At 44.0% G+C, this 10,000-nt stretch overlaps 1 protein-coding gene across 1 annotated transcript in view; it reads right to left on the reverse strand.

The window, feature by feature from the left end:
* Nucleotides 1-10,000, reverse strand: part of LOC118938378 (neuronal-specific septin-3-like) — a 182,279-nt gene that overhangs the window by 102,598 nt on the left and 69,681 nt on the right. The gene's annotated exons all lie outside the window — the stretch shown is intronic.

The following is a 10,000-nucleotide window of genomic DNA, read 5'->3' on the forward strand; positions in this document are numbered from 1 at the left end:
TGGCGAGGGCACTAGAACAGTCTGCAGCACCCGGCTTCACCATACTAGAATCAAATGCCTACTGTTTGCAGATGATCTGGTGCTTCTGTCCCCAACCAAGGAGGGCCAACAGCAGCACATAGATCTGTCCCCAACCAAGGAGGACCTACAGCAGCACCTAGATCTGTCCCCAACCAAGGAGGACCTACAGCAGCACCTAGATCTGTCCCCAACCAAGGAGGACCTACAGCAGCACCTAGATCTGTCACCAACCAAGGAGGACCTACAGCAGCACCTAGATCTGTCCCCAACCAAGGAGGACCTACAGCAGCACCTAGATCTGTCCCCAACCAAGGAGGACCTACAGCAGCACCTAGATCTGTCACCAACCAAGGAGGACCTACAGCAGCACCTAGATCTGTCACCAACCAAGGAGGGCCTACAGCAGCACCTAGATCTGTCCCCAACCAAGGAGGACCTACAGCAGCACCTAGATCTGTCCCCAACCAAGGAGGACCTACAGCAGCACCTAGATCTGTCCCCAACCAAGGAGGACCTACAGCAGCACCTAGATCTGTCCCCAACCAAGGAGGACCTACAGCAGCACCTAGATCTTCTGCACAGATTCTGCCATACCTGGGCCCTGACAGACCTGGGCCCTGACAGACCTGGGCCCTGAGAGTAAATCTCAGTAAGACTAAAATAATGGTGTTCCAAAAAAGGTCCAGTCGCCAGGACCACAAATACAAATTCCATCTAGACACCGTTGCCCTAGAGCACACAAAAAACTATACATACCTTGGCCTAAACATCAGTGCCACAGGTAACTTCCACAAAGCTGTGACCGATCTGAGATACAAGGCAAGAAGGGCCTTCTATGCCATCAAAAGGAACATACAATTTGACATACCAATTAGGGTCACCAGACAACACATGCCAATGTGTCAAGTAATAGTATAATCACATTGGAAAGGTTGAGCAAAAAACTGAGCAAACTAGAATGTTATTTGGGCCTACACAGAGAGTACACAGCGGCAGAATACCTGACCACTGTGACTGACCCAAACTTAAGGAAAGCTTTGACTATGTACAGACTCAGTGAGCATAGCCTTGCTATTGAGAAAGGCCGCCGTAGGCAGATATGGCTCTCAAGAGAAGACAGGCTATGTGCTCACTGCCCACAAAATGAGGTGGAAACTGAGCTGCACTTCCTAACCTCCTGCACAATGTATGACCATATTAGAGACACATATTTCCCTCAGATTACACAGATCCACAAAGAATTCGAAAACAAATCCAATTTTGATAAACTCCCATATCTACTGGGTGAAACTCCACAGTCTGCCATCACAGCAGCAAGGTTTGTGACCTGTTGCCACGAGAAAAGGGCAACCAGTGAAGAACAAACACCATTGTAAATACAACCCATATTTATGCTAATTTATTTTCCCTTGTGTACTTTAACCATTTGTACATTGTTAAAACACTGTATATATATAATATGACATTTGTAATGTCTTTATTGTTTTGAAACTTCTGTATGTGTAATGTTTACTGTTAATTTTTATTGTTTATTTCACTTTATATATTATCTACCTCACTTGCTTTGGCAATGTTAACACGTTTCCCATGCCAGTAAAGCCCTTGAATTGAATTGAATTGAGAGAGAGATGAAGAAGTCTGGATAGTTAGAGAGAGAGAGAGAGAGAGAGAGAGAGAGAGAGAGAGAGAGAGAGAGAGAGAGAGAGAGAGAGAGAGAGAGAGAGAGAGAGAGAGAGAGAGAGCGAGAGAGAGGGGGGTGAGGAGAGGAGGATAGAAACATACATCTAGGTATGAACACATAGACACCAGTGACGGTTGTACTAATTCTAATTCACTAACAACATTTCTTCAACAAAATGTCAACTTCAGAAATATAAACTAGATGATTGTCTGGAGTCTTCCTCCAGAACAGATTCCTATAAAGTCCTCTTCTGTTCATCCGCGATAGAATCAAACCTCAGACTCTAATTTGATTCGGCCACTCTTCTGACCAAATGGCACCTTGTTCCCTACGTAGGGCACTGCCTTTGACCAGGGCCCATAGGGCCTAATATAGGGAATAGGTCTCCAATTGGGATGCATCCATAGAGAGAGAGATATCTGGTATGTAGGGAACGACCCGGTCATATAGACAGAGAGATATCTGGTATGGAGACGACCAGGTCACATAGACAGATATCTGATATGGAGGGAACGACCAGGTCACATAGACAGAGAGATATCTGGTATGTAGGGAACGACCCGGTCATATAGACAGAGAGATATCTGGTATGGAGACGACCAGGTCACATAGACAGATATCTGATATGGAGGGAACGACCAGGTCACATAGACAGAGAGATATCTGGTATGTAGGGAACGACCCGGTCACATAGAGAGAGAGATATCTGATATGGAGACGACCAGGTCACATAGACAGAGAGATATCTGGTATGGAGGAAACAACCCGGTCATATAGACAGAGAGATATCTGGTATGGAGACGACCAGGTCACATAGACAGATATCTGATATGGAGGGAACAACCAGGTCACATAGACAGATATCTGATATGGAGGGAACGACCAGGTCACATAGACAGATATCTGATATGGAGGTAAACAACCAGGTCACATAGACAGATATCTGATATGGAGGGAACGACCAGGTCACATAGACAGATATCTGATATGGAGGGAACGACCAGGTCACATAGACCGACAGATATCTGATATGGAGGAAAACGACCAGGTCACATAGACAGATATCTGATATGGAGGTAAACGACCAGGTCACATAGACAGATATCTGATATGGAGAGAACGACCCGGTCATATAGACAGATATCTGATATGGAGACGACCAGGTCACATAGACAGATATCTGATATGGAGGAAAACGACCAGGTCACATAGACAGATATCTGATATGGAGGAAAACGACCAGGTCACATAGACAGATATCTGGTAGGGAGGTAAACGACCAGGTCACATAGACAGATATCTGATATGGAGAGAACGACCAGGTCACATAGACAGATATCTGATATGGAGAGAACGACCCGGTCATATAGACAGAGAGATATCTGATATGGAGGAAAACGACCAGGTCACATAGACAGATATCTGATATGGAGACGACCAGGTCACATAGACAGATATCTGGTATGGAGGAAAACAACCAGGTCACATAGACAGATATCTGGTATGGAGGAAAACGACCAGGTCACATAGACAGATATCTGATATGGAGGGAACGACCAGGTCACATAGACAGATATCTGGTATGGAGGAAAACGACCAGGTCACATAGACAGATATCTGGTATGGAGGAAAACGACCAGGTCACATAGACAGGTATCTGGTATGGAGGAAAACGACCAGGTCACATAGACAGATATCTGGTATGGAGAGAACGACCAGGTCACATAGACAGGTATCTGATATGGAGAGAACGACCCGGTCATATAGACAGACAGATATCTGATATGGAGGAAAACGACCAGGTCACATAGACAGATATCTGATATGGAGACGACCAGGTCACATAGACAGATATCTGGTATGGAGGAAAACGACCAGGTCACATAGACAGATATCTGATATGGAGACGACCAGGTCACATAGACAGATATCTGATATGGAGAGAACGACCAGGTCACATAGACAGATATCTGGTATGGAGGAAAACGACCAGGTCACATAGACAGATATCTGGTATGGAGGAAAACGACCAGGTCACATAGACAGATATCTGATATGGAGGGAACGACCAGGTCACATAGACAGATATCTGGTATGGAGGAAAACGACCAGGTCACATAGACAGATATCTGGTATGGAGGAAAACGACCAGGTCACATAGACAGGTATCTGGTATGGAGGAAAACGACCAGGTCACATAGACAGATATCTGGTATGGAGGAAAACGACCAGGTCACATAGACAGGTATCTGATATGGAGGGAACGACCAGGTCACATAGACAGATATCTGATATGGAGGGAACAACCAGGTCACATAGACAGATATCTGATATGGAGGAAAACGACCAGGTCATATAGACAGATATCTGATATGGAGGAAAACGACCAGGTCACATAGACAGATATCTGATATGGAGGAAAACGACCAGGTCACATAGACAGATATCTGATATGGAGACGACCAGGTCACATAGACAGATATCTGATATGGAGGAAAACGACCAGGTCACATAGACAGATATCTGGTAGGGAGGTAAACGACCAGGTCACATAGACAGATATCTGATATGGAGAGAACGACCAGGTCACATAGACAGATATCTGATATGGAGAGAACGACCCGGTCATATAGACAGAGAGATATCTGATATGGAGGAAAACGACCAGGTCACATAGACAGATATCTGATATGGAGACGACCAGGTCACATAGACAGATATCTGGTATGGAGGAAAACAACCAGGTCACATAGACAGATATCTGGTATGGAGGAAAACGACCAGGTCACATAGACAGATATCTGATATGGAGGGAACGACCAGGTCACATAGACAGATATCTGGTATGGAGGAAAACGACCAGGTCACATAGACAGATATCTGGTATGGAGGAAAACGACCAGGTCACATAGACAGGTATCTGGTATGGAGGAAAACGACCAGGTCACATAGACAGATATCTGGTATGGAGAGAACGACCAGGTCACATAGACAGGTATCTGATATGGAGAGAACGACCCGGTCATATAGACAGACAGATATCTGATATGGAGGAAAACGACCAGGTCACATAGACAGATATCTGATATGGAGACGACCAGGTCACATAGACAGATATCTGGTATGGAGGAAAACGACCAGGTCACATAGACAGATATCTGATATGGAGACGACCAGGTCACATAGACAGATATCTGATATGGAGAGAACGACCAGGTCACATAGACAGATATCTGGTATGGAGGAAAACGACCAGGTCACATAGACAGATATCTGGTATGGAGGAAAACGACCAGGTCACATAGACAGATATCTGATATGGAGGGAACGACCAGGTCACATAGACAGATATCTGGTATGGAGGAAAACGACCAGGTCACATAGACAGATATCTGGTATGGAGGAAAACGACCAGGTCACATAGACAGGTATCTGGTATGGAGGAAAACGACCAGGTCACATAGACAGATATCTGGTATGGAGGAAAACGACCAGGTCACATAGACAGGTATCTGATATGGAGGGAACGACCAGGTCACATAGACAGATATCTGATATGGAGGGAACAACCAGGTCACATAGACAGATATCTGATATGGAGGAAAACGACCAGGTCATATAGACAGATATCTGATATGGAGGAAAACGACCAGGTCACATAGACAGATATCTGATATGGAGGAAAACGACCAGGTCACATAGACAGATATCTGATATGGAGACGACCAGGTCACATAGACAGATATCTGATATGGAGACGACCAGGTCACATAGACAGATATCTGATATGTAGGGAACGACCCGGTCAGCTGATGCAGTGGGAATTTGAGATAGACTTTTTCCACAATGTGATTGAGATTAGATCGACATAATAATGGCGCCTGTCGTGTTACGGCTCCATACCAACTGTAATGTTATTTTATTGTGATACTTTTTTTTACTTTAGTTTATTTAGTAAATATTTTCTTAACTCTTATTTTCTTAACTCTTATTTTCTTAACTGCGTTGTTGGTTAAGGGTTCGTACGTAAGCATTTCACGGTAAGGTCTATATATACCTGTTGTTTTCAGCATTTCACGGTAAGGTCTATATATACCTGTTGTTTTCAGCATTTCACGGTAAGGTCTATATATACCTGTTGTTTTCAGCATTTCACGGTAAGGTCTATATATACCTGTTGTTTTCAGCATTTCACGGTAAGGTCTATATATACCTGTTGTTTTCAGCATTTCACGGTAAGGTCTATATATACCTGTTGTTTTCGGCTCATGTGACTAATACAATTTGATTTGATTTGAGAGGTGAGCTTCAGGTTTTAAACCCCTCTACAGACCTCTCTAAGTCGGGGGGGGGGTTGATTCTCCTAAGCTGATGGAATTGTTTTAAGAAGGTCACACCAAGGGTCATTTAGCTGTTTGAATTGGAATTCTGAGACCCCTTGAAATATCTAAATAGACAGTTGAAGTGGGAAGTTTACATACACTCAGGTTGGAGTCATTAAAACTCGTTTTCAACCACTCCACAAATTTCTTGTTAATTAACAAACTATAGTTTTGGCAAGTCGGTTAGGACATCTACTTTGTGCATGACACAAGTCATTTTTCCAACAATTGTTTACAGACAGATTAGTTAACTTATAATTCACTGTATCACAATTCCAGTGGGTCAGAAGTTTACATACACTAAGTTGACTGTGCCTTTAAACAGCTTGGAAAATTCCAGAAAATGATGTCATGACTTTAGAAGCTTCTGATAGGCTAATTGACATCATTTGAGTCAATTGGAGGTGTACCTGTGGATGTATTTCAAGGCCTACCTTCAAACCCAGTGCCTCTTTGCTTGACATCATGGGAAAATCTAAATAAATCAGCCAAGACCTCAGAAACAAAATGGTAAACCTCCACACATGAAGGAACCACGGTCACCTGTACAAACAAACCGTTCGGACCCTACAGAAACAAAATGGTAGACCTCCACACATGAAGGAACCACGGTCACCTGTACAAACAAACCGTTCGGACCCTACAGAAACAAAATGGTAGACCTCCACACATGAAGGAACCACGGTCACCTGTACAAACAAACCGTTCGGACCCTACAGAAACAAAATGGTAGACCTCCACACATGAAGGAACCACGGTCACCTGTACAAACAAACCGTTCGGACCCTACAGACTATTTAGTGGAGAGAGAAAAGGATGTTCAAGATGTCTCATGGTCTGACAACCCCCCCCCCCCCCCCCCCCCCCAGAGACTATGGGAGGGGAGTACACCACATGCCCCCCCCCCCACTGAGACTATGGGAGGGGAGTACACCACATGCCCCCCCCCCCAGAGACTATGGGAGGGGAGTACACCACATGCCCCCCCCCCCCCAGAGACTATGGGAGGGGAGTACACCACATGCCCCCCCCCCCCCCCCAGAGACTATGGGAGGGGAGTACAACACGTGCTTATGTTTTAATTGGAAAGTCTAACATATTTTGGCTAAAACGGGTCTGTAGAAAAACAACACAATAATTGAACAGGGAATATTCTTCAGCATTATTATAGAACCCCACATGTGAAGACAGCCTCCGACAGGTGTCTTCATTTTCTCTCATTTCGCTGTGTGTGTTTGTGTCTCTGTGATCTCCTTCTCTAAGTTAGGTAATACAGCCTTAGCTAACTGTCCTATCAGTCATTATCTGTGTGTGTTTGTGTCTCTGTGATCTCCTGCTCTAAGCTAGGTAATACAGCCTTAGCTAACTGTCCAATCAGTCATTATCTGTGTGTGTTTGTGTCTCTGTGATCTCCTGCTCTAAGCTAGGTAATACAGCCTTAGCTAACTGTCCAATCAGTCATTATCTGTGTGTGTTTGTGTCTCTGTGATCTCCTGCTCTAAGCTAGGTAATACAGCCTTAGCTAACTGTCCTATCAGTCATTATCTGTGTGTGTTTGTGTCTCTGTGATCTCCTGCTCTAAGCTAGGTAATACAGCCTTAGCTAACTGTCCAATCAGTCATTATCTGTGTGTGTTTGTGTCTCTGTGATCTCCTGCTCTAAGCTAGGTAATACAGCCTTAGCTAACTGTCCTATCAGTCATTATCTGTGTGTGTTTGTGTCTCTGTGATCTCCTGCTCTAAGCTAGGTAATACAGCCTTAGCTAACTGTCCTATCAGTCATTATTTGGGAAGAGAGTCGCTAGGTAGACAGTCATCTAACATAGTCTACTAACAGCTGAAAGAGCCCCCTGTCTCTCTGTGGGTGTATCAAGGCTGCATCTGGGACAGTCATTAAATAGTAGTGCATTTGAGGAGACAGATTAACATAATTAAACAGTAATTAGATAGTAGTGGACATGAGGACAGAATTCTCTGTATCTCACATCAAAACAGACAGGGGCCCATAGTGCACTATGTAGGGGCTAGGGTGCCATTTTTGTAGGCAGACTCTGTCTGCAGTAAGAGCTGAGGGGGAAACCCAGGGGTCACTGGTTAATCATTCCTACCAGTCTGTCAAACTATTCAGAGGTGCTTCAACGCTTCACAACAGAATGATAGAACGCCTCCGAGTGTTCCATATGACCCAGAAACCATTCTAACCTCCAGATAGAATGATAGAATCCTCAGAGTGTTCCAAATGACCCAGAAACCATTCTAACCTCCAGATAGAATGATAGAATCCTCAGAGTGTTCCAAATGACCCAGAAACCATTCTAACCTCCAGATAGAATGATAGAATCCTCAGAGTGTTCCATATGACCCAGAAACCATTCTAACCTCCAGATAGAATGATAGAATCCTCAGAGTGTTCCATATGACCCAGAAACCATTCTAACCTCCAGATAGAATGATAGAATCCTCAGAGTGTTCCAAATGACCCAGAAACCATTCTAACCTCCAGATAGAATGATAGAACGCCTCCGAGTGTTCCAAATGACCCAGAAACCATTCTAACCTCCAGATAGAATGATAGAACGCCTCCGAGTGTTCCAAATGACCCAGAAACCATTCTAACCTCCAGATAGAATGATAGAATCCTCAGAGTGTTCCAAATGACCCAGAAACCATTCTAACCTCCAGATAGAATGATAGAATCCTCAGAGTGTTCCAAATGACCCAGAAACCATTCTAACCTCCAGATAGAATGATAGAACGCCTCCGAGTGTTCCAAATGACCCAGAAACCATTCTAACCTCCAGATAGAATGATAGAATCCTCAGAGTGTTCCATATGACCCAGAAACCATTCTAACCTCCAGATAGAATGATAGAATCCTCAGAGTGTTCCAAATGACCCAGAAACCATTCTAACCTCCAGATAGAATGATAGAATCCTCAGAGTGTTCCAAATGACCCAGAAACCATTCTAACCTCCAGATAGAATGATAGAACGCCTCCGAGTGTTCCAAATGACCCAGAAACCATTCTAACCTCCAGATAGAATGATAGAATCCTCAGAGTGTTCCAAATGACCCAGAAACCATTCTAACCTCCAGATAGAATGATAGAATCCTCAGAGTGTTCCAAATGACCCAGAAACCATTCTAACCTCCAGATAGAATGATAGAATCCTCAGAGTGTTCCAAATGACCCAGAAACCATTCTAACCTCCAGATAGAATGATAGAATCCTCAGAGTGTTCCATATGACCCAGAAACCATTCTAACCTCCAGATAGAATGATAGAATCCTCAGAGTGTTCCATATGACCCAGAAACCATTCTAACCTCCAGATAGAATGATAGAATCCTCAGAGTGTTCCAAATGACCCAGAAACCATTCTAACCTCCAGATAGAATGATAGAACGCCTCCGAGTGTTCCAAATGACCCAGAAACCATTCTAACCTCCAGATAGAATGATAGAACGCCTCCGAGTGTTCCAAATGACCCAGAAACCATTCTAACCTCCAGATAGAATGATAGAATCCTCAGAGTGTTCCAAATGACCCAGAAACCATTCTAACCTCCAGATAGAATGATAGAATCCTCAGAGTGTTCCAAATGACCCAGAAACCATTCTAACCTCCAGATAGAATGATAGAACGCCTCCGAGTGTTCCAAATGACCCAGAAACCATTCTAACCTCCAGATAGAATGATAGAATCCTCAGAGTGTTCCATATGACCCAGAAACCATTCTAACCTCCAGATAGAATGATAGAATCCTCAGAGTGTTCCAAATGACCCAGAAACCATTCTAACCTCCAGATAGAATGATAGAATCCTCAGAGTGTTCCAAATGACCCAGAAACCATTCTAACCTCCAGATAGAATGATAGAACGCCTCCGAGTGTTCCAAATGACCCAGAAACCATTC

Source organism: Oncorhynchus mykiss, chromosome 13 (assembly GCF_013265735.2).
Source record: "Oncorhynchus mykiss isolate Arlee chromosome 13, USDA_OmykA_1.1, whole genome shotgun sequence".
Lineage (NCBI taxonomy): Eukaryota > Metazoa > Chordata > Actinopteri > Salmoniformes > Salmonidae > Oncorhynchus > Oncorhynchus mykiss.